Here is a 27300-nt window from a genome sequence, read left to right on the forward strand (position 1 = left end):
ATTCGGTTAAGAATGATGGAAGTCATTAAAGCCTCAAATCGGGTGTTTTGCGTGCGCCACCCTGTACTTTGTACTCTTGGCCCTTGAACATGAAAAACTTTGAAACATGAAACGCACGCAGACTACGCAGTATACACTCTTCGTGTGTGGGTCAGTGATAAATCTGAGCTTCCGAGTTCCGGCATGACATTTAGGGTGGCGTACCGCAATTGCCAGTATACTCGCACGCGCATCTTGCACTCTACTCAGCCAGGGAGCACACTACTTTCTGCGATGCTTTACTTAGTGAAATATTGATGATAATTATAGTTCGTTTTTCTTAAGTTCGACCCTCACTGTAAACGTCTCTTTGAACACAGCACGAAAATTGCTGGCTGGATTACTGAGAAAACTGGTTGGCGCACATTGATTTCACAGGTGATCAACTGTATCAAAATTATTTATATCTGGCTCCTACTTCCAGACTTGTAGCTCGTATTTGCCCATGTTTACAACCACACAAAGATGGACGACTTCTCAGGAATTATAACTTAACTAATTGATAAATCCTGCGGCGCTTAAAGGGACCCTCCCACCTTAACATTAGATTTGAGTTGAGATAGCCAAAATGGGGTCCCTGGCTCACAACTACCGGTTTCGGCACTCACAACATCGAGAAATGCCTGAAATCGGAAATATTGAATTTCAAAATTGCAGCATTTTGATTCAGAGGGGCTAATGCATAGGAATACCCCTCTGAATGTGTGACGTCAGCGCAGATATCTAACGATTTTTAAATGTTTGACTAAAACGTTTTGTAGCACGCGGTGGTATATGCTGCTTTGCGCGCAACAAGTGCCGCACTTTCAGCTGCCAAACTATTGCTTCCAAATAAAGTCGCTAGGAACCAGCCCCCGTTCACGAGCTCCAGAATCCCTTTACCGTTACGTCACCACGGCGGCAGAATCTCCCTTCACCCATAGGCATGCATGCAAATTTCATCATCTTTCGGGCGAGCTGGAGATAAAATCAAGGCTTATATGTCATCAAAAGATGTACCAATGTAACAATGAATTCGCCTCATTACGATAAATGGGACTGAAACTAAAAAAGTAGGACTATATCGAGCAAAAATTAGCAATTCAAATGACCCATTCATTTGAATATGAAGGATTTCCTCTGATTACGTTACCACGGCGCCTTTATTTCCCTAGTGAACCAACCTGAGTAGTAAAGGAATCTTGGCTAGGAACAGCGGAGATCCCAAAAAGTAAACAAAAGTAAAAGTCGAATATCTTGAAAACCGGTGAATATTTTTCGGTGAAATTTAGTAGATATTCGTTTTCGCTCTTTCTGAACCGAGCGACATCACTTTCATGCCAATTCATATTTTTTTTGAAGGTGGGAAGGGAGGGTCCCCTTAACATAACGGTACATCATCAGTGTTCACAACCTATTTTGAAAATATTATTCATACCTCTAATTCAATGTGCGCTAACCAGTTTTCTAAGTAGTTCAGCTAGCAATTCTCGTGCTGTGTTCAAACAGATGTTTACAGTGAGGGTCGAACTTAAGAAAAACGAACTATAGGGCTTTCTTGTAGAGCACCTCGAATAGGTACATATATGCTTGCATGGTCCACGGAACGGAAGACAAAACATGGGGGCATGGGCTGCAAGGATTGTGGCAACTTCACCGACCTTTGACTTTGACAGCTTAAAGTGGCCCAGTGCTCCCTGAACGTTGAGGCGGGACGACTGAAGAAGTGAACACTCACGGAGCTCTGCTCGTTCTTGAGATCGCCCAGCGTCCGTAGGCGAGTAGCGCCACCAGTTCGTCACCTGTGAGGAGGGAAATAAAGTAGGTAACTAGCAGTGATAGATTTCCCGACAAAGCGGAGCCCGGAGGATAAAAATCTGTGTGGGGTTACTTACTACCGTTGAAGCCTCAGCCCCTTGGGACCCGTCAGGAGCGCGGCTCGCTGCCCTCCCGTGGTGCAGCTGAGATATAAATTGACTGCATGTATTCACCGGTTCAGGATGCAATACGTAGATTTACTTTTACTGTTGAGTAAAGATACATCAGACATGTGTATACGGATAGAATCAAAATGACAAATCAGGTAAAGTTTAATTATAATTACGCATCTTTAAGTCATGAATGAATATAGTGTGCTAATTTCGCCGGGATCAGAGAGAGGCCAAAATGCCAACGCTTGTAGCTGGTCTGTGAAGACTAAGAGGGACATATATAAAGTAACCAATGACCCCGCAACCACCGTTCCCCCCACGCTACTCACACACTTGCTGGATGTTCTTGACGACTCTTTCCTTTAACTCATTTGGCTCCTCACTAGTCCCCATAATCAGGGGTCAGGTCGTGCCACGACTGAAATGGAAGGAAAACAAATATTGTTAGACGTGCTAGACGCATGTTAGCATGTTGGACGTCTGATATAGTAGGTAATACCCCTATAGCCTTTTAGGCACAATGCAGTCAATGATGGAATAATAATAAATACCAGAAAAAATGTTCCCGCTTGAATCGATAAGAAGTATGACTGTTAATGAAAATATTGAAAACCTTAAAACACCTTACCTAGTCAGGGACTTAGCCAAGGGGGGGGGGGGGTCACAGGGACCATGGTCCCCCTGATGGCCAAACATAAAATGAAATAAAGTAAAAAAAAATCAGCTGCACCACACACCCCGAAAATAGTGGGCGAAATCCGAAGTTTTCCTTTTTTGGAGGGGGTATAGGTACGACACCAGGCCGCGACCTGTGGCCCAACCTGAGCAAAATCCTGACTACGTGCCTGTACCTAGTCTTGCATAATTTTTATTAACCCGCGCCCCGTAGGAGGGGGATGGGGGTGGGGGCGAAACGGCCCCTCCCTGTCTTTTTCCGTGAATATCTCCTAAACGACTGCAGATATCGTCATCAAACTTTCAGAACCCCTCCGAACATCAATTTTACACATTGTGATCATTTTTTCAAAGGCTACGATAGGTTGGCCACAAATGACGTCAGAATGACGTCATTTTCTGTCATTTTCGACAAAAAAAAAAACAAAAAAAATCGCGGGAAGAGCTGTCAGGCTATACAGCTTTGAAGATACAGAAAAATGTTTAATGCATAGAAGGTATAGAATTACCAGGGCTATCAATCTGTCATCTCAGATTTTCGTAACTTTTGGTTTTTGACCCCCAAAATCCAAAAAGTTATTTTTTGGATATAATAACAAAAAATCCCAAAAAAAATCCGGATTGAAAAAACGGAATTTGTATGATAGTCCCTACTATCTTCCATCCACACACCAAATTTGAGATCGATACCTCTTTTTTGGCCAAGTTGTAGAGAGAAAACTTCAAAATTGATGAGGTCATATTTTCAAACTCAATTTTTAGTAATTCTAGATCACGTAGCTCAATACAAAGACCACCATTAGACTCCCCGTGACGAGTTGCATCGAATCATTAGGGGAGAGCGGGGAGAGTTGTATCATGTCCAAGTTGTATCAGGGCGAATTGTGCCAAACTTATCCAATAGATAGCGCTCGTGACACGACCAGCCGACGAGGTTTTCCGGGCGCCATCTTTCCCTGTTCTGTCGTGTGGCTGGGTGGACGCGTCTCGAGGTGAGAGCCGATTTTATGTTTTTTTGATGTCATTCTAAAAAAAATGAGTTGCAAGAAAATGTGTGTTTTGGGCATTTAGATGTGCACGAATTTGAAAGATCTCCGTAGCGGTGGTGAGGGTAGGTTCTAAGGCTGCGTGAGTGAAAATGGATTTCTCCAGCTGTCCGCTGTTTTTGAGCACGAGGATGTTTTTTCCAAGATGGCGGCGAGGTACATGTTGTATCAGAGCCGGGTGGGGTATGTTGTAACATGTATGTATGTATGGGCATGTTGCTTTTGATCGCAAAAGCTAGGCCCTGTCTCGCGTTTGTAGGTAGCTAGTCAATACTCGTTCCATTTCGGCACAATGCGTTGGCTTCTTTGCTCTTAACGGGCCACTTTTGCATCTAGTCTGTTGATGTTTCGTTCGTTTCGATGTTTCGTTCGGATTGCATTGACCGAAGTTTGGTCTAATAAAAGTGAAGCCTTTGAGCATATACATTGTATTAACCCCATTTAATGTTGTTGTTATGTTCAAAACCAGTAGCAAGCACACTCCCTGAAACGTGAAATACCTAGTGATACAAATTACCCCACCATGTGATACAACTCACCCAAGCCATGGGGCAAGTTGTATCAAAAACATTGTTCTATTCGGCAGACCGTAGAAGAAAAACTGGTAGAGGTAGCGGAAAAGTTACTTTGCACAAAAAAGCAGAAGAATCAAGGAAGGAGATAGTATGGAAATAATGAGTTTATCACGGATAGTTACGAGGTTATGGGTCTCGGAGTAAAAACTGATACAACCCACCCCACTCTCCCCTACTCATTTTATGCAAAATATCAACTTTGAAACTTGACCTAATTTGACCTGACCTTGACCTGACCTTTCCCAGAACATAACCTAAAATGGCCCCAAAGGTTGCCTAATCCACACAATCACATTTGTCATGTAAAATGGACCATGAAACATGTATCAAACGACACTTTCATATCGTGGCCCTCAGTGACCTGACCTCTATGACCTGACCTAGTATCAGTGACCTCTAATAGCAAAATGTGTTCGACAGACAATTATCCATCCATGATTTTTAATAACATGCCTTTTACTCTATTTTACAATACATTTCTTGGAATGCCTGTAAGTGGTAAAAATGCGACCTTTGACCTGACCTGTGACGTCATCGGTTGGACCGAGGTCAATGAAATTAAGTCACAAGGTACTTCCTTGGTGGGGCTTTCGAACACCGTTTGAATTTTGAAAATCGGCCGGTGACTTTCCGAGATCTTAGGGGGGGGGGGGGGGCTACGGGTGGCAGGGTTCGCTGATAGCCCTACGGGGCGCGGGTTAATGATTGACAATTGTGATGCAGCTTCAAATCGGTCATGGTCTTCACGCAGACTGAATGGGATCTTGCATATGTGCGCATCATAACCAATGCGGCAACATCCTTCACCTTGCCTATACCTAGCCAAAAGATACATCCCTATTAGTGGCAGGGGGGGGGGGTTGTTTTTATCCACCCCTCAGGTTTTTCGGGAATATCTCCGAAACCGCTGAAGCTACGATGCTGAAATTTTCTGACTTTTCCTAAAACTAAATTGGGCACATTCCCTGAAAATTTCAAGTTCATAACTTTACCAGGGGCGGCTCCAGAGCACTGGGAATTGGGGGTCCTATTCGTGAAGCGAGTCATTTGGGCGAAGATCACGATGCTGCACCAGTTTTACGAACAGTGAATGAAAGGTATCATGTGATAACATATACAAAGTTATTGTGCATCCTCTTTTGACACGTTTTTGCTATAATAGGCGGATCCAGGCGTCCAAAAAGGGGGGTTATTTTTTACCTCCCAACATAGGTGCCCTGACACCGCCTATGCATGACCAATACAATTTTAGTCGTTTTCTCATAAGAAAATTGTAACATAACAAGACCATTGCCACCCTTTTTAGAAACAGTACCAACAAAAACCTTATTTACTATACTTTTTGTGTACCCCCAATCTCAATGGTCTGTATCCGCCCATGATTTTTGAAAATGCATATTTTTAGGATCCATGTGATGTCCTGGTTCATTCTCTATCGATCGGCAAAAGTTGCGTTAAGATTGGTTCAGAAACCTGGCCGTGATAAACAGTCTAAAATGTATCTGCTATTTGCCCGTTTTTACCCCCCTCTACCCCCCTATTGACATTTTTTAATTTTTTTTTTAGAAATGTAGATCTCGTTGAGCCAAATCGAATGCCGTTTGAATTTTGAAAATCGGCCGGTTAGATCTCGAGATATCAAGGGGGGGTCGTAAACAGCCCCCCCTGCCACTAATATGGGGTAGCCAGGAGCCTGCCACTAATAGGGTTAAAGCCTTACCTTTGTTGTTCACTGCTTGCCGCAGTTTTGGTCGTCTAGCAGACACTGCATGCTTCGCCGCACCGGAGGCCTCGCTTCACGATATATGCAGTATGCACGGTGTATAGGGAACTGCCGCGCTTCATCCACGCCACCCCACGCTTCACAGTTCACCATGCAAATGGCGATTCAAAATGGCGGTTAAAATGGCCACGTGGAACACTGTTGTAAAATAACGCTCCAAGCTGTAAAAATATATCCTTGAAGAGTGAAATAACCATGTAGCATAAAACCACACCTAACAATCCATCGCTCATCAAGCCCACGGTGTAAATTTACTCCATTTAGGTTTTGCGGTAATCAGCTGAGCCACGCTAGTGTAAATTTATGCTACCAACTAGCCATTTATTATCCGCATGAGATTCAAACTACCCTTGGGTAATAATTTTACTACCAAAAGGCTGAGGTGTAAAAACATAAGAACATGAAATTACACCATAGTTGCAAGAAAAGCCTAAAGTACTGTATAAATTACACCTTAGTTGAGTAAAAATGCACCTAGTCATCTTTTTACTCTGAATTTTCGGTTAAAGGTGGTACAATTAGTCTAGAAAGTGGTGTAAAGACTAAAGTGGTTACAAATATCACCCAAAAATACCACCAAGGTGTACTTTTCTTTCAGTGAGGTCCAGCCGACGTCGGGCCGACGTCGGACCGAGATCAATTGCTGAGGTCTAGCCGACGTCGGGCCGACGTCGGGGCGACGTCGGTCCGACATCGGCCGCTGTTTTGACCGTTAAAATAATGCAAAATACATGTTTCATGTTTCATAAAGAGCTTCTGTATTCAAAATATCCTCAGGAAACTCAAATCTTCCTCCACGCCGCAACCCCCTGATCCGGACTGGACGGGAAACTTTATCCCATTTGGGATTGCCCGTAAGCCGAGCTCGCCCGTAGCCGGGTGCGGTGAGTGCTTGGGGGCTGCTCGGCCTATCCTTTGGTCAGGCTCAGCCCCGGCAACTCACCAGGGCCGGGCCCAGTTTATATAGAAAGGCCAGTCGGCAAGTGTCACTTTGCCAAAGTGCCACTTATCAAAGGGACACGTTGGGCAACGTTGGTGCAGGTGTGTAAGAGTGGCTATATGAATCCATTGTGGGGTCGCCCTTTCCAATAATGCGTGGTTCACACCGGATCCGTAATGACCGTTACGTGCCGTAATGAATACGTCGGCGATTAAATAATATCTTGAAAGTGGAGGGCACAATGCAACGCGCATGCGTAGTTCGATTTTTTGGCGACGTCACGCCGTATTCGTTACGGATTCGGTGTGCACCGGGAATTGCCATGTTGAGCGCCGTGCTTCGAATCAAGTGCGCCTGTTACAATTCCAAGTCAAAGAGTGTATAAATACACCAGGAGGATGTATTTTAGTAACCAGAAAACCAGACAAACCAGTTCACTCACCAGAAAACAACGCCCACTGTCAGAGACTCTAGAGCCACCAGTCGCCAGCGGAGAAACGGCCGCAGTGCCGGCTCTACCCTTAACCTATATGACAAATGAATCCCGAGAAGATATGCTCGAGGACTACCCCAAAAATACCGCCCTTCAAGCCGACATGATGTCGGGTACAAAGTGAAATGGTTAAGTTGGTGCGTTGGGTCCAAATCTGTCACAGAGACCGGCAGATCAAACCGATCCCTTAATTTTGCAGACGCATGTATAAACGAGCCTCCTTACCCCGGTAGACAGCCAGGCAGACCGACTACCGATTTTCAGACACCCGTTTATACATGAATCTGTGGATCTGAGTTTCTGAAACGGCCGGGCAGACCGATCCTTCCACTGCGATCCAGCGACACACCCGGCCGCGTCCAATGCTGGAGCCCAACTCCCCGCGCACCGCCGCGACCTAACTCGACTACAGCTCGAACCACGTGAGTCAACCGGCCAATCCCGAGGCGCGCGTGCCCCTGAACGCAGGCTGTGCCGCAGAGCGGCGCGGCGGCTCTGCTCGGCGGCCGGCTGGCGAGCCCAGCGCCGGCACGGGGAACACGATGCACACAATACACATAATAAAAGAAAACACTTCTCAGGCTAAAGTAGCAATCTTAACATCCTCCCCACCAAAATGTGGGAACAAAAAGTTAACACATTTTCCACACTAGTCACAACGCGCGCACAAATCACAAACAAAACACACATCACGGCACTGGCCGCACGCCAACTTGCGGCAGTCCTTGTGGGCCTGGTCAGGCCTTCCGCAGCCGGCCATGGGTCCTTGGACCGGGGGGCCAGCGTCCTCGGCTACGTCCTCTTCTTTCTTCTCTTCCACAGACGTGGGAATGCTGGGAAGTGAGACGGTGCCTCCAGTGGGGCAGCCGTCCTCCAGCTCCGGCTCCACCTCCATCTTGCCCCGTCGTTCCTCCAGCGGCTCCGTAGACGTCGGCTCTTCGGAGGCGGCTGCCGACGGTCTCGCGTCGGAGCCGACAGGCATCGGCGAGGCCGCCGGGGTGCTACAGCACTCCATTGGCTCCGGTCCGTCTCGTCCACGACAGATGATGGGACGAACTCCACAGGAACATGCGATGAGGGCTTGAGACCCTGACTCCGGGCGACAGCCCAGGAGTCGCGTTTGCCTGGCGACAGCCCGGCGCCGCCATCACCATTTTGTTTTGTGTCATCATTTGACCCCTTGACAGAGAGAGTCGTGTCTCCACCCTTAGTAGTCATCGTTTTATGGAGGTCGTCACCGCTCAGGTGAGGCTTTTTTGCATTGAGCAGCTCTTGCTGCGGGGTTCCCGCCTTTGCGGAACCATGATCGGATGGTGAGCGATCATCCGACTGCATCGTCAAATTCATCTCATTGGAACAGCCCACTGGCTTGTCCCAGTGTGGCTCAGGCAGCATGCCATCCACATCCATGGCCTCATTTTGGCCGACCCTCACTTCATCCAGACTCCTCACCTGTCTCAGCTGACAGTGGGAAGACTGGTGACCGGTCGGTATCAGCGAAACGTCGCCGCGGTACCCGTGAATGGCGTAGCCAAAGACAGTCTCTATGGCTCTAAGCCCTTCTTCAAGTTCCACCTGTCCCCACAGCACGATTCGATAAAGATTGTCGAGGCCGATCAATGCATGAACTTCGCCACCACCAAAGTCGTCGGCCAGATCCAGACCGGCAGGAACAGGGGGTGGCGAAGAGGTGGGAAGGGGCGAGCACAGCTGATCTGTGCTCCACATGTCAAGATTCAGAGAATAGTCACCAAACAGGCTTCTGAGCTCCACCTGTACCTTGTCGTACGAGCGAGCCTCCTCAGCCTTCTCCTGAAATCCGAGGCAGGCAAAGGTAGCCGTGCCGGTGCTGGGAAGACCGAGTTCCTCTGCCAGCGAGCTCCTGATGTAGGAGGAGTCGGACCCTCCGTCTAGGAGGATACGGACCTTTCGGCTACCCTTGGGTCCCACAGCGTTTACGAGAGCCGTCTGGAAGAAATGTGCTTTCTCATTTGCCGTACTGGCACTGTACCGGTGGCGACTCTGCCCCGTGAGTTCAGTTGGGCTGCCATCAGGGCGCGCCACTCTGTCAGTAGGATGTGCTGGAGAGAAAGGCATAGCCCCGGGCGACAGTTCCGACTGGTTGCTGGGTGAATTCGATGGCGAGGGACGATGATTGTGGAGCAGGGGGTGGTGCGGCCCGCCACACTCCGTGCACCGACTGCATTTGCAGTCCCGAACCTGATGTCCATACTTCAGACACCGAAAACACGCCCTCACTGCCTTCACAGTCTCCCAACGGGCTTTCAGATTGAAGGTTTGAAACTTGTCACACCTCTCTAGACCGTGGTACGCCTGCTGACAAACAGGACACATCACGGTCCTTGGCCCGTGAGGGGGCCTCTGCTTCTCAGTGCCGGGCTCTCGCCGCGCAGTGAGAGTGCTTGTGACAGACTGAGTGGAAGCGGATGGGGCCTCGGGTCGTGTCTGCATCATTGACACCCCTCTTGCCGATTCCCGGAGCCGTATTTCACGGTTGAGGAAGTGTAGAAATTCCGTAAAGTCTCCACTCTCTCTCCTGACCCACTCTAGACGCCAATCCTCAGGGATCTTATCCTTAACGACTGGCAGCAACAGGCTCGAAAAGCTTTCCGGGTGGACGCCAAGTGTACTGAGCGCTCGAGTACGCGCAGACAAGTGATCGATCAATGACCGCATGCCTTTAAGGTCGCCGTGTCGAACGGGTTGCAGGTTCAGGAGGTCACGCATCAGTGTCTCCCGCCGCACATCATCCCGTTCAAACCGCTCCTTGAGCGCGGCCACGGCCTGAAGGTAGCCGTCACTCGACACTGGAATGCCCTCAATGCAGCGCAAAGCATCACCTGCCAGGTGCGATTTCAGTACCACGAATTTCTGGACAAGAGCGTATCCTGAGTTGTTGTGAACAGATATGGCAAACAAGTCCCAGAATTCAGACCACTGCATTACGTCACCATGAAAAATGGGAATTTTCACGGTGAGGGACGTTTTGAAGTCTGCGTTTCCCGCGAAGTTTGAAGCGTCAACCCTGACTGGCGCCTGTTCAGCTTTCTCAAGGCGAGCAAGGAGGCGCGAACCGAGAAACATCTCGTCCTCAAGAATCTGCAAGTGGTTGGTATCATCTGACTGATCCAGCCTATCCAGGTCAACCTGGACACCCTCCATCTCATGGCGCAGCTTCTCCAGGTGGTGAAGCTTGAGGGCAAGCTGGTCAGGATCCACCGTCGTACGATCTGCCTCTCGATACGATCGGAGGTCATTACAAAGTCGGGTCGCCTTTGAGCGGAGTCTGGTTCTGGTCGCCAACAAATCCTCCATGGTTCAAAGCTAGGCCAAATTGTATGCCCAAGTATTTAAAGTGGACTGTATCAAACAACTTAGACTACAAACCAATCCAACCGACTGATAACAACACAGCCGACCGGACCGTGTCAAACAAAACTAGACCGGCAAACCAATTCAGCCGACTGATAACAACACAGCCGAATGAACCGTTTCAAAGAATCAGACCGAAACGTCGATCCAACCGACTGATAACAGCACAGCCGATCGAACCGACCATCCGGCCCCAGGAGGACTATGTTACAATTCCAAGTCAAAGAGTGTATAAATACACCAGGAGGATGTATTTTAGTAACCAGAAAACCAGACAAACCAGTTCACTCACCAGAAAACAACGCCCACTGTCAGAGACTCTAGAGCCACCAGTCGCCAGCGGAGAAACGGCCGCAGTGCCGGCTCTACCCTTAACCTATATGACAAATGAATCCCGAGAAGATATGCTCGAGGACTACCCCAAAAATACCGCCCTTCAAGCCGACATGATGTCGGGTACAAAGTGAAATGGTTAAGTTGGTGCGTTGGGTCCAAATCTGTCACAGAGACCGGCAGATCAAACCGATCCCTTAATTTTGCAGACGCATGTATAAACGAGCCTCCTTACCCCGGTAGACAGCCAGGCAGACCGACTACCGATTTTCAGACACCCGTTTATACATGAATCTGTGGATCTGAGTTTCTGAAACGGCCGGGCAGACCGATCCTTCCACTGCGATCCAGCGACACACCCGGCCGCGTCCAATGCTGGAGCCCAACTCCCCGCGCACCGCCGCGACCTAACTCGACTACAGCTCGAACCACGTGAGTCAACCGGCCAATCCCGAGGCGCGCGTGCCCCTGAACGCAGGCTGTGCCGCAGAGCGGCGCGGCGGCTCTGCTCGGCGGCCGGCTGGCGAGCCCAGCGCCGGCACGGGGAACACGATGCACACAATACACATAATAAAAGAAAACACTTCTCAGGCTAAAGTAGCAATCTTAACAGCGCCAAAACTATTTTGCTTATAAACAATCGAAAAATGGGCTAAAGCTAAGAGCTGTTTCTTAATATCGGTGCGTCAGAATTTTAATTGGTTTTGCTCTCTTCTTTTTAAATTTATTCCTATCACTTTTTCATAGTGGTTTATAATTGTATGGAGGCATATCATTGTTAATTAACTACAATTGTGGGCATGATACTATACAGATAATCTTTTATCCTTTTTTGGCATAAACAAGAGAACATGCCTATGGGACAACACTATTCGACCGCCACCCTTGCAGCCATTCTATAACTCAGGAACTACTGGACCGATCGGAACGAACGAAACACCATTCGAATCAGGAGGTACGATTTTATCAGCCGTTTCGAAGCTCGTGACCCCAGGTGACCTCGGTGACCTCAAGAGGTCAACTCGACATTGACGCCTATTGCAGCCATTCTGTAACTCAGGAACTACTGGACCGATCGCGACGAAAACACCACCAGTCGAATCAGCGTATGCGATTTCATCAGCCGTTTCGAACATGGTGACCTCAGGTGACCTCGGTGACCTCAAAAGGTCAACTTTACGTTTTCGCCTATTGCAGCCATTCTATAACTCAGGAACTACTGGGCCGATCGTGACGAAAACACCACCAGTCTATTCAGCGTATGCGATTTCATCAGCCGTTTCGAATATGGTGACCTCAGGTGACCTCGGTGACCTTGGGAGGTCACATGACCGTTGTGGCCTATGGCAGCCATTCTATAACTCAGGAACTACTGGGCCGATCGTGACGAAAACACCACCAATCGAATCAGCGTATGCGATTTCATCAGCCGTTTCGAATATGGTGACCTCAGGTGACCTCGGTGACCTTGGGAGGTCACATGACCAATGTGGCCTATGGCAGCCATTCCATAACGCAGGAACTACTGGGCCGATCGTGACGAAAACATCACCAGTCGATTCAGCGTATGCGATTTTATCAGCCGTTTCGAATATGGTGACCTCAGGTGACCTCAGTGACCTTGGGAGGTCACATGACCAATGTGGCCTATTGCAGCCATTCTATAACTGAGGAACTACTGGGCCGATCGTGACGAAAACATCACCAGTCGATTCAGGGTATACGATTTCATCAGCCGTTTCGAATATGGTGACCTCAGGTGACCTCGGTGACCTCAAAAGGTCAACTTTACGTTTTCGCCTATTGCAGCCATTCTATAACTCAGGAACTACTGGGCTGATCGTGACGAAAACCCCACCAGTCGATTCAGCGTATGCGATTTCATCAGCCGTTTCGAATATGGTGACCTCAGGTGACCTCGGTGACCTTGGGAGGTCACATGACCGTTGTGGCCTAAGGCAGCCATTCTATAACTCAGGAACTACTGGGCCGATCGTGACGAAAACACCACCAATCGAATGAGCGTATGCGATTTCATCAGCCGTTTCGAATATGGTGACCTCAGGTGACCTCGGTGATCTTGGGAGGTCACATGACCGTTGTGGCCTATGGCAGCCACTCTATAACTCAGGAACTACTGGGCTGATCGCGACGAAAACACCACCAGTCGATTCAGCGTATGCGATTTCATCAGCCGTTTCGAATATGGTGACCTCAGGTGACATCGGTGACCTTGGGAGGTCACATGACCAATGTGACCTATGGCAGCCATTCCATAACGCAGGAACTACTGGGCCGATCGTGACGAAAACATCACCAGTCGATTCAGCGTATACGATTTCATCAGCCGTTTCGAATATGGTGACCTTAGGTGACCTCAGTGACCTCAAAAGGTCAACTTTACGTTTTCGCCTATTGCAGCCATTCTATAACTCAGGAACTACTGGGCTGATCGTGACAAAAACCCCACCAGTCGATTCAGCGTATGCGATTTCATCAGCCGTTTCGAATATGGTGACCTCAGGTGACCTCGGTGACCTCAAAAGGTCAACTTTATGTTTTCGCCTATTGCAGCCATTCTATAACTCAGGAACTACTGGGCTGATCGTGACGAAAACACCACCAGTCGATTCAGCGTATGCGATTTCATCAGCCGTTTCGAATATGGTGACCTCAGGTGACCTCGGTGACCTTGGGAGGTCACATGACCAATGTGGCCTATGGCAGCCATTCTATAACTCAGGAACTACTGGGGCGATCGTGACGAAAACACCACCAATCGAATCAGCGTATGCGATTTCATCAGCCGTTTTGAATATGGTGACCTCAAGTGACCTCGGTGACCTTGGGAGGCCACATGACCAATGTGGCCTATGGCAGCCATTCTATAACTCGGGAACTACTAGGCCGATCGTGCCGAAGACACCACCAGGCGATTCAGCATATGCGATTTCATCAGCCGTTTCGAATATGGTGACCTCAGGTGACCTCAGTGACCTTGGGAGGTCATATGACCGATGTGGCCTATGGCAGCCATTCTATAACTCAGGAACTACTATGCCGATCGAGACGAAAACACCACCAATCGAATCAGCGTATGCGATTTCATCAGCCGTTTTGAATATGGTGACCTCAGGTGACCTCGGTGACCTTGGGAGGTCACATGATCAATGTGGCCTATTGCAGCCATTCTATAACTCAAGAACTACTAGGCTGATCGCGACGAAAACACCACCAGTCGATTCAGCGTATGCGATTTCATCAGCCGTTTCGAATATGGTGACCTCAGGTGACCTCGATGACCTTGGGAGGTCACATGACCGTTGTGGCCTAAGGCAGCCATTCTATAGCTCAGGAACTACTGGGCCGATCGTGACGAAAACACCACCAATCGAATCAGCGTATGCGATTTCATCAGCCTTTTCGAATATGGTGACCTCAGGTGACCTCGGTGACCTTGGGAGGTCACATGACTGTTGTGGCCTATGGCAGCCATTCTATGACTCAGGAACTACTGGGCCGATCGTGACGAAAACACCACCAATCGAATCAGCGTATACGATTTCATCAGCCGTTTCCAATATGGTGACCTCAGGTGACCTCGGTGACCTTGGGAGGTCACATGACCAATGTGGCCTATGGCAGCCATTCTATAACTCAGGAACTACTGGGCCGATCGTGACGAAAACACCACCAGTCGATTCAGCGTATGCGATTTCATCAGCCGTTTCGAATATGGTGACCTCAGATGACCTCGGTGCCCTTGGGAGGTCACATGACCAATGTGGCCTATGGCAGCCATTCTATAACTCAGGAACTACTGGGCTGATCGTGACGAAAACACCACCAGGTGATTCAGCGTATGCGATTTCATCAGCCGTTTCGAATATGGTGACCTCAGGTGACCTCAGTGACCTTGGGAGGTCACATGACCGATGTGGCCTATGGCAGCCATTCTCTAACTCAGGAACTACTGGGCCGATCGCGACGAAAACACCACCAGTCGATTCAGCGTATGCAATTTCATCAGCCGTTTCGAATATGGTGACCTCAGGTGGCCTCGGTGACCTTGGGAGGTCACATGACCGTTGTGGCCTATGGCAGCCACTCTATAACTCAGGAACTACTGGGCCGATCGTGACGAAAACACCACCAATCGAATCAGCGTATGCGATTTCATCAGCCGTTTTGAATATGGTGACCTCAGGTGACCTCGGTGACCTTGGGAGGTCACATGACCAATGTGGCCTATTGCAGCCATTCTATAACTCAAGAACTACTGGGCTGATCGCGACGAAAACACCACCAGTCGATTCAGCGTATGCGATTTCATCAGCCGTTTCGAATATGGTGACCTCAGGTGACCTCGGTGACCTTGGGAGGTCACATGACCGTTGTGGCCTATGGCAGCCATTCTATAACTCAGGAACTACTGGGCGGATCATGAAGAAAACACCACCAATCGAATCAGCGTATGCGATTTCATCAGCCGTTTTGAATATGGTGACCTCAGGTGACCTCGGTGACCTTGGGAGGTCACATGATCAATGTGGCCTATTGCAGCCATTCTATAACTCAAGAACTACTAGGCTGATCGCGACGAAAACACCACCAGTCGATTCAGCGTATGCGATTTCATCAGCCGTTTCGAATATGGTGACCTCAGGTGACCTCGATGACCTTGGGAGGTCACATGACCGTTGTGGCCTAAGGCAGCCATTCTATAGCTCAGGAACTACTGGGCCGATCGTGACGAAAACACCACCAATCGAATCAGCGTATGCGATTTCATCAGCCTTTTCGAATATGGTGACCTCAGGTGACCTCGGTGACCTTGGGAGGTCACATGACTGTTGTGGCCTATGGCAGCCATTCTATGACTCAGGAACTACTGGGCCGATCGTGACGAAAACACCACCAATCGAATCAGCGTATACGATTTCATCAGCCGTTTCCAATATGGTGACCTCAGGTGACCTCGGTGACCTTGGGAGGTCACATGACCAATGTGGCCTATGGCAGCCATTCTATAACTCAGGAACTACTGGGCCGATCGTGACGAAAACACCACCAGTCGATTCAGCGTATGCGATTTCATCAGCCGTTTCGAATATGGTGACCTCAGATGACCTCGGTGCCCTTGGGAGGTCACATGACCAATGTGGCCTATGGCAGCCATTCTATAACTCAGGAACTACTGGGCTGATCGTGACGAAAACACCACCAGGTGATTCAGCGTATGCGATTTCATCAGCCGTTTCGAATATGGTGACCTCAGGTGACCTCAGTGACCTTGGGAGGTCACATGACCGATGTGGCCTATGGCAGCCATTCTCTAACTCAGGAACTACTGGGCCGATCGCGACGAAAACACCACCAGTCGATTCAGCGTATGCAATTTCATCAGCCGTTTCGAATATGGTGACCTCGGGTGACCTCGGTGACGTCAAAAGGTCAACTTTACGTTTTCGCCTATTGCAGCCATTCTATAACTCAGGAACTATTGGGCCGATCGTGACGAAAACACCACCAATCGAATCAGCGTATGCGATTTCATCAGCCGTTTTGAATATGGTGACCTCAGGTGACCTCGGTGACCTTGGGAGGTCACATGACCAATGTGGCCTATTGCAGCCATTCTATAACTCAAGAACTACTGGGCTGATCGCGACGAAAACACCACCAGTCGATTCAGCGTATGCGATTTCATCAGCCGTTTCGAATATGGTGACCTCAGGTGACCTCGGTGACCTTGGGAGGTCACATGACTGTTGTGGCCTATGGCAGCCATTCTATAACTCAGGAACTACTGGGCCGATCGTGACGAAAACACCACCAATCGAATCAGCGTATGCGATTTCATCAGCCATTTCGAATATGGTGACCTTAGGTGACCTCGGTGACCTTGGGAGGTCACATGACCAATGTGGCCTATGGCAGCCATTCTATAACTCAGGAACTACTGGGCCGATCGTGACGAAAACACCACCAGTCGATTCAGCGTATGCGATTTCATCAGCCGTTTTGAAAATGGTGACCTCAGGTGACCTCGGTGACCTTGGGAGGTCACATGACCGTTGTGGCCTATGGCAGCCATTCTATAACTCAGGAACTACTAGGCCGATCGTGACCTGAGGTCACCATATTCGAAACGGCTCATGAAATCGCATACGCTGAATCGACTGGTGGTGTTTTCGTCACGATCGGCCCAGTAGTTCCTGAGTTATAGAATGGCTGCCATAGGCCACATTGGTCATGTGACCTCCCAAGGTCACCGAGGTCACCTGAGGTCACCATATTCGAAACGGCTGATGAAATCGCATACGCTGATTCGACTGGTGGTGTTTTCGTCACGATCTGCCCAGTAGTTCCTGAGTTATAGAATGGCTGCCATAGGCCACATTGGTCATGTGACCTCCCAAGGTCACCGAGGTCACCTAAGGTCACCATATTCGAAACGGCTGATGAAATCGCATACGCTGATTCGATTGGTGGTGTTTTCGTCACGATCGGCCCAGTAGTTCCTGAGTTATAGAATGGCTGCCATAGGCCACAACAGTCATGTGACCTCCCAAGGTCACCGAGGTCACCTGAGGTCACCATATTCAAAACGGCTGATGAAATTGCATACTCTGATTCGATTGGTGGTGTTTTCTTCATGATCCGCCCAGTAGTTCCTGAGTTATAGAATGGCTGCCTTAGGCCACAACGGTCATGTTACCTCCCAAGGTCACCGAGGTCACCTGAGGTCACCATATTCGAAACGGCTGATGAAATCGCATACGCTGATCCGACTGGTGGTGTTTTCGTCACGATCGGCCCAGCAGTTCCTGAGTTATAGAATGGCTGCAATAGGCCACATTGGTCATGTGACCTCCCAAGGTCACCGAGGTCACCTGAGGTCACCATATTCGAAACGGCTGATGAAATCGCATACGCTGAATCGACTGGTGATGTTTTCGTCACGATCGGCCCAGTAGTTCCTGAGTTATAGAATGGCTGCCATAGGCCACATTGGTCATGTGACCTCCCAAGGTCACCGAGGTCACCTGAGGTCACCATATTCGAAACGGCTGATGAAATCGCATACGCTGATTCGATTGGTGGTGTTTTCGTCACGATCGGCCCAATAGTTCCTGAGTTATAGAATGGCTGCAATAGGCGAAAACGTAAAGTTGACCTTTTGACGTCACCGAGGTCACCCGAGGTCACCATATTCGAAACGGCTGATGAAATCGCATACGCTGATTCGACTGGTGGTGTTTTCGTCGCGATCAGTCCAGTAGTTCCTGAGTTATAGAATGGCTGCAATAGGCGTCAATGCCGAGTTGACCTCTTGAGGTCACTGAGGTCACCTGGGGTCACGAACTTCGAAACGGCTGATAAAATCGTACCTCCTGATTCGAATGGTGTTTCGTTCGTTCCGATCGGTCCGGTAGTTCCTGAGTTATAGAATGGCTGCAAGGGTGGCGGTCGAATAGTGTTGTCCTGCCTATGCTGGTCAACAGCAAGCTCATTTTCTACACTCGTGAATCGCTGCTATCCATGGGCAAGATCAACGTACGCATCGTACCTACAGTTTGCTCAATTGGCTTGCGAAGAGGCCGTGCAGTGTCCGTCCAAGCATCAAGTCTAGCAGGGGCAATATGGGCAGCGAAGTTGACTCAGAACTGCATAAAAGACGTGGCACGAGAATCTATGTAATGGAATTTATTTTGTGGACTTTGAACTTGACCTGTAACATACCTACATAATTAGGGCTAGGCTAGGCCTACGAAGGAAATGTTATCTTTAAACAAACGAGTGAAATGTAATTACGGAACATGAATTTTATGTACGTCACTCAAGAGATACAAAGTAGGTTGTGACATACTGGTTACTGAAGGCATACCTACATGAAGTAATGCCTAAAAATCAGTCGGCGAGTTGATACGATTTTTTTCAAGTAGAAAGGTCCGCACTTGCACACGAGCAGACCGCTACCCGCTACCCAGACCAGCCCAATCAATCGCAACATGTGAGAAGGGGTGGGCACGTGCGCATGTGCCGACCAATACTCTCGCTGACCTTTACAATCTGCATACTTTATATGCGTGGTGTCATTCAGCATACCAAAGTCCAAATGTGAGCGCTATCGGCCCAGCCGATCCCCAGATATGAAAAAGGGGTGCGCACGTGCGCACGTGCCGATCAATACCTTTGCCGACTTGTGAATTCTACATATAAGCATGTTATCATTCAGCATACTTGATATAAGCACTTTCGGCCCAGCCGATCCTCAGATATGAAAAAGGGGTGCGCACGTGCGCACGTGCAGATCAATGCTTTTGCTAACCTGTGCAATCTGCAAATAAACTTGGTGTCATTCAGCATACTTAATATGAGCGCTATCGGCCCAGCCGATCCCAAGATGCCAAAAAGGGGTACGCACGCGCGCACGTGCAGACCAATGCCTTTGTAGCGGGTGCAACAGCGCTCCGTTGCTAGCGACGGCGCCGTAGCGTGTGCAACCCAGCGGCGGCGTCGTAAACTAGTAAATCCTTTTGATGCACGCAGATGTCAGTGATTGATTGACACATATGTCTTGTGATTGTTTTCTGCCTTATATGTTATCTCTTGTAACCGTAGCTGTTGTATTGTCACGCCTTAAGAGGGTAATCTAGGAGCGCAGGTGTGGAGTAATTTTTCTTTGTCCAACTGTCACTGTAATTTGTAATATTACCATTTAGACGCTGAAACTACCTATGCAAGGTAGCCTTGCTAGAAATATAGTGTGCCAATTTTTGTTCAATAAATCAGTACGATCCACGATCGGTAACTCGTTCATCCTAGTCAAGCTCAGAGCTACCGACACGGGCCCACATCGGGAGTCCCCTCCTCCCTTGGAGTTGTGTGGTGCCGACGGTGGCGGATGGTAGTCTCTGCCTTGACAATCCTTTCACTCCCTCTCACAACGAGAGGTGAACTACTAGCGGTATACACTGCTAGCGGTTCAAGTGGCGATCGGCTACTCTCAGCCGTGCCACATTGGTGACACCAATGTGGCACGGCTGAAAGTAGCCGATCGCCGCTAGTAGTTCACCTCTCGTTGTGAGAGGGAGTGAAAGGATTGTCAAGGCAGAGACTACCATCCGCCACCGTCGGCACCACACAACTCCAAGGGAGGAGGAGACTCCCGATGTGGGCCCGTGTCGGTAGCTCTGAGCTTGACTAGGATGAACGAGTTACCGATCGTGGATCGTACTGATTTATTGAACAAAAATTGGCACACTATATTTCTAGCAAGGCTACCTTGCATAGGTAGTTTCAGCGTCTAAATGGTAATATTACAAATTACAGTGACAGTTGGACAAAGAAAAATTACTCCACACCTGCGCTCCTAGATTACCCTCTTAAGGCGTGACAATACAACAGCTACGGTTACAAGAGATAACATATAAGGCAGAAAACAATCACAAGACATATGTGTCAATCAATCACTGACATCTGCGTGCATCAAAAGGATTTACTAGTTTACGACGCCGCCGCTGGGTTGCGCACGCTACGGCGCCGTCGCTAGCAACGGAGCGCTGTTGCACCCGCTACAGTATACCCCCTCCCTAGACACGTCACTGGGGAACGGAGAGGAACGTGACGTGTCGGAACCGGAGAGGCGGGCGGACTTCTCTACCGGAGCGGGTACGGAGGGCAGGGCGGAGCGGAGGCGCCGCCGGCATGGCACCAGGCGGGCACGACGAGCCGGCCGCCGCCGCTGACTGACAGTCGGCAGGGGAGAGCGCAGGAGGACCGTCGGCAGGGGAGGGCGCAGGAGGTACAGGGACCGCAGTGGACGGAACGGACTCGATGGGTCGGCGTGAAGTCTTGGATGGGAGTAGGAGCTTAGGTCCCGAACCTGGCACCGCAGTGTTGGGGCCCGGCGCGTCACGGGGCGGGTCGCAATGATTCGGAGTAGCAGTCGGCGCATCAAGAAAGGCGGGTTTGACACGGTCCAGCGAGACAGTATCATTACGACCGTTACGGAACACGGTGACAGTCTTGGTTGAACGGCGCACCACGCGAAAGGGACCGTCATACGGCGGCGTCAGCGGTGGGCGAGAGGAGTCTCGCCGAATGAAAACATGCTGACAGTCCAGCAGCTCACTCGGCACAAACACAGGCACGGAGGACGGAGATCGAGGGGCCGCCGGTCGAACCCGGCGCATGGCCCGGCGCAGCTCGTCCACGTAGGACGCCGGATCCAGGTGCGTCGGACCTGACGCAGCAGAGACGAGTTCGCCCGGAAGGCGCAGAGGCTGTCCGTAGACGAGCTCCGCCGGCGTGCAGCCCAGGTCTTCCTTCAGCGCCGACCGGATGCCGAGAAGAGCCATGGGCAGGAGGTCGGTCCAGCGGACCGGCGGATCAGCCGCACGCAGTGCAGTCTTCAGCTGACGGTGGAAACGTTCCACCAGACCGTTGCTCTGCGGATGGTAACTGGTGGTGCGAATGCGGTGGCAGCCGAGGATCTGCGACAGGTGGTCCCACAGGTTGGACTCAAACTGTGCACCTCGGTCAGTAGTGACGCAGGACGGCACGCCGTAACGGGCCACCCATCCGGAGACGAACGCGCGGGCGACTGTCACTGCACGAATGTCCGGCAAGGGCAGCGCCTCTGCCCAGCGCGTGAACCGATCCACACAGGTGAGCAGGTACTGGTTACCGTCCGACGGGGGCAACGGACCCACGAGGTCGATGTGCACGTGGTCAAACCGTGCCGCCGGCAGCGGAAACGGTTGCACTGGGGTACGCGTGTGACGCTGCACTTTAGCCCGCTGACACTGGAGACACGCACGCGTCCACGTCGCGACGTCACGGTTCATACCGGGCCACACAAATCGCTGGGCGACGAGATGCTGGGTGCCACGGACGCCCGGGTGTGACAGGCTGTGCAGAAGGCGGAAGTAGGGTCGCCGGAGGTCCTCTGGCAGCAGTGGCCGAGGGCGACCTGTAGATTCGTCCACCAGCAGCGTTGAACCACTGGGCAGCTCGACGGAGCGCAGGCGGAGGGAGTGACGAGTGGCGACGAACGCCTGGAGCTCCCGATCGGTCTGCTGGGCCGTCGCCAGAGTCTCGAAGTCGTCCAGGGGTGGTCGAGGTTCGGAGAGCACGGTCGTGATCCGAGAGAGCGCGTCCGCCACTACGTTGTTCCGTCCGGGAACGTGACGGACATCAGTAGTAAACTGGCTGACGAAGTCCAGGTGACGAGTTTCGCGAGGAGCGTGACGATCGGAGCTGCACCCCACAGCCGACACCAGGGGTCGATGGTCTGTGAACAGGATGAACTCCCGGCCCTCGACACTGTGGCGGAAGTGCCGGATGGCGAGGTAGCAGGCCAGCAGCTCGCGCCCGAAAGTGCTGTAGCGCGTTTCGGCAGGCTTGAGCGTCTTGGAGAAGTAGGACAGCGGTGTCCAGCAGCCGTCCACGAACTGTTGTAGGACCGCGCCGACGCCGACATCCGAGGCATCCACTTGGATGCTGAGTGGTGCACCTGGCAGAGGGTGTGCCAGTCGGGTGGTGTCCGCCAGGCGCGCCTTGACGGCGGTGAAGGTCGACTGGGCCTCGTCAGTCCAACGGACGGGCCGAGCGCTCTTGGCGTTGCGTTGTGTGATCAGCCGGTGCAGAGGGCGAAGCAGGGCGGCGGCGTCGGGCATGAATCGGTGGTAAAAAGTTACCATTCCGATGAAACGCCGAAGGTCGCGCTCGGTGCGAGGCAGCGGGAAGTCCCGGACGGCTGCCACCCGGTCCGGCAGTGGGGCGATGCCGTCACAGTTGACGTCGTGTCCCAGAAAGTTCAGCCGCGGAACGCCGAAGACGCATTTGTGGACGTTCAGTACCACGCCGTACGCGTCCAGCTGTTGGATCACTTTTCGCACGTGTCCGATGTGCTCCGTCTCCGACGAGCTCGCGATCAGTATGTCATCGACATATGCGAAACAGTGGGTGCAGTCGCGCAAGACCTCGTCAATAAAGCGTTGGAAGGTCTGGCCGGCATTACGCAGGCCGAAGGGCATGCGGACCATTTCCCACAGGCCGAAGGGTGTGGTGATAGCGGTCTTCGGCACGTCGGACGGCTCCACGGGTATCTGGTTGTAGGCCCGGTGGAGGTCGAGTTTGGTGAAGATGGAGCAGCCGTGCAGCTGAGAGGCGAAGTCCTGGAGGTACGGGAGAGGGTACCGGTCGGGGACGGTGGCAGCGTTGAGAGCCCGGTAATCCCCGCACGGGCGCCACTCGCCAGGAGTGGCCTTCGGTTCCAGGTGGAGCGGCGCAGCCCAACTGCTCTGTGACGGGCGGATGACGCCGAGCCGGTAGAGCTTGGAACCTCGACCACCCCTGGACGACTTCGAGACTCTGGCGACGGCCCAGCAGACCGATCGGGAGCTCCAGGCGTTCGTCGCCACTCGTCACTCCCTCCGCCTGCGCTCCGTCGAGCTGCCCAGTGGTTCAACGCTGCTGGTGGACGAATCTACAGGTCGCCCTCGGCCACTGCTGCCAGAGGCCCTCCGGCGACCCTACTTCCGCCTTCTGCACAGCCTGTCACACCCGGGCGTCCGTGGCACCCAGCATCTCGTCGCCCAGCGATTTGTGTGGCCCGGTATGAACCGTGACGTCGCGACGTGGACGCGTGCGTGTCTCCAGTGTCAGCGGGCTAAAGTGCAGCGTCACACGCGTACCCCAGTGCAACCGTTTCCGCTGCCGGCGGCACGGTTTGACCACGTGCACATCGACCTCGTGGGTCCGTTGCCCCCGTCGGACGGTAACCAGTACCTGCTCACCTGTGTGGATCGGTTCACGCGCTGGGCAGAGGCGCTGCCCTTGCCGGACATTCGTGCAGTGACAGTCGCCCGCGCGTTCGTCTCCGGATGGGTGGCCCGTTACGGCGTGCCGTCCTGCGTCACTACTGACCGAGGTGCACAGTTTGAGTCCAACCTGTGGGACCACCTGTCGCAGATCCTCGGCTGCCACCGCATTCGCACCACCAGTTACCATCCGCAGAGCAACGGTCTGGTGGAACGTTTCCACCGTCAGCTGAAGACTGCACTGCGTGCGGCTGATCCGCCGGTCCGCTGGACCGACCTCCTGCCCATGGCTCTTCTCGGCATCCGGTCGGCGCTGAAGGAAGACCTGGGCTGCACGCCGGCGGAGCTCGTCTACGGACAGCCTCTGCGCCTTCCGGGCGAACTCGTCTCTGCTGCGTCAGGTCCGACGCACCTGGATCCGGCGTCCTACGTGGACGAGCTGCGCCGGGCCATGCGCCGGGTTCGACCGGCGGCCCCTCGATCTCCGTCCTCCGTGCCTGTGTTTGTGCCGAGTGAGCTGCTGGACTGTCAGCATGTTTTCATTCGGCGAGACTCCTCTCGCCCACCGCTGACGCCGCCGTATGACGGTCCCTTTCGCGTGGTGCGCCGTTCAACCAAGACTGTCACCGTGTTCCGTAACGGTCGTAATGATACTGTCTCGCTGGACCGTGTCAAACCCGCCTTTCTTGATGCGCCGACTGCTACTCCGAATCATTGCGACCCGCCCCGTGACGCGCCGGGCCCCAACACTGCGGTGCCAGGTTCGGGACCTAAGCTCCTACTCCCATCCAAGACTCCACGCCGACCCATCGAGTCCGTTCCGTCCACTGCGGTCCCTGTACCTCCTGCGCCCTCCCCTGCCGACGGTCCTCCTGCGCTCTCCCCTGCCGACTGTCAGTCAGCGGCGGCGGCCGGCTCGTCGTGCCCGCCTGGTGCCATGCCGGCGGCGCCTCCGCTCCGCCCTGCCCTCCGTACCCGCTCCGGTAGAGAAGTCCGCCCGCCTCTCCGGTTCCGACACGTCACGTTCCTCTCCGTTCCCCAGTGACGTGTCTAGGGAGGGGGTATACTGTAGCGGGTGCAACAGCGCTCCGTTGCTAGCGACGGCGCCGTAGCGTGTGCAACCCAGCGGCGGCGTCGTAAACTAGTAAATCCTTTTGATGCACGCAGATGTCAGTGATTGATTGACACATATGTCTTGTGATTGTTTTCTGCCTTATATGTTATCTCTTGTAACCGTAGCTGTTGTATTGTCACGCCTTAAGAGGGTAATCTAGGAGCGCAGGTGTGGAGTAATTTTTCTTTGTCCAACTGTCACTGTAATTTGTAATATTACCATTTAGACGCTGAAACTACCTATGCAAGGTAGCCTTGCTAGAAATATAGTGTGCCAATTTTTGTTCAATAAATCAGTACGATCCACGATCGGTAACTCGTTCATCCTAGTCAAGCTCAGAGCTACCGACACGGGCCCACATCGGGAGTCCCCTCCTCCCTTGGAGTTGTGTGGTGCCGACGGTGGCGGATGGTAGTCTCTGCCTTGACAATCCTTTCACTCCCTCTCACAACGAGAGGTGAACTACTAGCGGTATACACTGCTAGCGGTTCAAGTGGCGATCGGCTACTCTCAGCCGTGCCACACCTTTGCCGACCTGTTCAATCTTCATATGTACATGGTGTCATTCAGCACACCAAATATGAACGCGATCGGCCCAGCCGATCCCCAGATATGAAAAAGGAGCACGCACGTGCGCACGTGCAGATCAATGCTTTTGTCAACCTGTGCAATTTGCATATAAACATGATGTCATTCAGCACACCAAATATGAACGCGATCGGCCCAGCCGATCCCCAGATATGAAAAAGGGGTACGCACGTGCGCACGTGCAGATCAATGCTTTTGTCAACCTGTGCAATTTGCATATAAACATGATGTCATTCAGCATACCAAATATGGGCGCGATTGGCACAGCCAATCCCGAGATGTGAAAAAGGGGTGCGCACGTGCGCACGCGCTGAGGCAATTCGAAATCGTCCTAAGGTCACGGGATGTGTAGTGTGCACCCAGCCAAAACAACAAACAAATATTGAACCGTTTCCATTCAGCCGTTCCCGAGTTATGGTATGACGAGCTCTTTTGGAACCTCTCTCGTCGCACGTGACACGTGCTGTAACAGGCACTCATGAGTGATATCAATAGCACAGTTCAGGGTAGAAAGGATGCAGCCCCTCCCGAAAGAAGACCGCTCATCAAACAGTCAAACCGTTTTGGAGATACATGTCGATAAAAGTCATTACGGCGGCAGGTCGGGCCGAAAAGTTCAATTTTCCCAACTTCTGTTACGTTCCGTAACGAGTACGGTGGACGCTGCCAGTTTACGGCGACTGGTTGCCACATTTCAACTTCGTCTACAAAAGTCACAATGCTTGGGGAATCTTGAGAAATCTCTAGCTCATTACGTCCGTAACGGTTACGGCGTCATTACGGATCCGGTGTGAACCACGCATAAGTGTCACGTAACAGCAATGGGACCAGGGACTCTATATGAACTGGACCCAGGGTGCTCGCCAAGAAGACCAATGTCTCCATCCTATGACCCTTCCGGCTCTGAAATGGTCTTGTCAGACCGAAGGGGCATAACCCAACAAAACAAACCTAATTCGTTAGCTGGCTGCGTGGTGTAGTGGTTAGCGCACTAACCATGCGTTCGAATGACGCGGGGTTCGGATCCCATCGCCGGCTGGTGCTTTTGGCGTGTTGTCCCAGTAAACATGCCGACGTCGGCGACTGGGGGGCTCGAATCCCGCCGCCGGATGATATTTTTGGAGCGTTGTCCCAATAAACATGCCGACGTCGGCCCCGTCGGTCCAACGACAAACGATCTCGTCAACCTCGGCAAACGATCTCGGCCCGACGTCGGCTCGACGTCGGCTGGACTTCGGGTGGACGTCGGAACATGCGGGCATATCCGACGTCCAGCCGATGTCGGGCCGAGGTTGAACCGACGTTGGGCCGACGTCGGGCCGAGCCTCGGCCCGACGTCGGGCCGACGTCGTCATGTTTACTGGGTAAACACACTGTTACATTTTACTCCACATATTTTAAAATATGTTAACCCTCGCACGACCAGGCCATTTCTCATAACACGAACGACCAGGGGGGGGGGGGTTGTTACGACCCCCCCTGGCGTTTCGAAACGGAAGGTCGTAGAGCTTAGCGGAAAAAACCAACGGATTGCTCTCAACGAGATCTCGCGATTGGTGGTATATTTTTGGGTCCTAG

General features: G+C 51.7%; 1 protein-coding gene and 1 long non-coding RNA gene across 3 annotated transcripts in view; both read right to left on the bottom strand.

Moving 5' to 3' along the window:
• LOC122388990 (open rectifier potassium channel protein 1-like) overlaps positions 1-27300 on the bottom strand; it is an 87564-nt gene that overhangs the window by 20625 nt on the left and 39639 nt on the right. The gene's annotated exons all lie outside the window — the stretch shown is intronic.
• On the bottom strand, positions 1367-6426 carry LOC122388992. The gene is made up of 3 exons (XR_006257891.1): positions 5966-6426; positions 2279-2367; positions 1367-1820 (listed from the first exon to the last, which is right to left on the bottom strand). It is a non-coding gene; the product is annotated as an uncharacterized LOC122388992 (long non-coding RNA).

Source organism: Amphibalanus amphitrite, unplaced genomic scaffold, assembly GCF_019059575.1.
Source record: "Amphibalanus amphitrite isolate SeventyFive unplaced genomic scaffold, NRLGWU_Aamphi_draft 000341F_arrow, whole genome shotgun sequence".
NCBI lineage: Eukaryota > Metazoa > Arthropoda > Thecostraca > Balanomorpha > Balanidae > Amphibalanus > Amphibalanus amphitrite.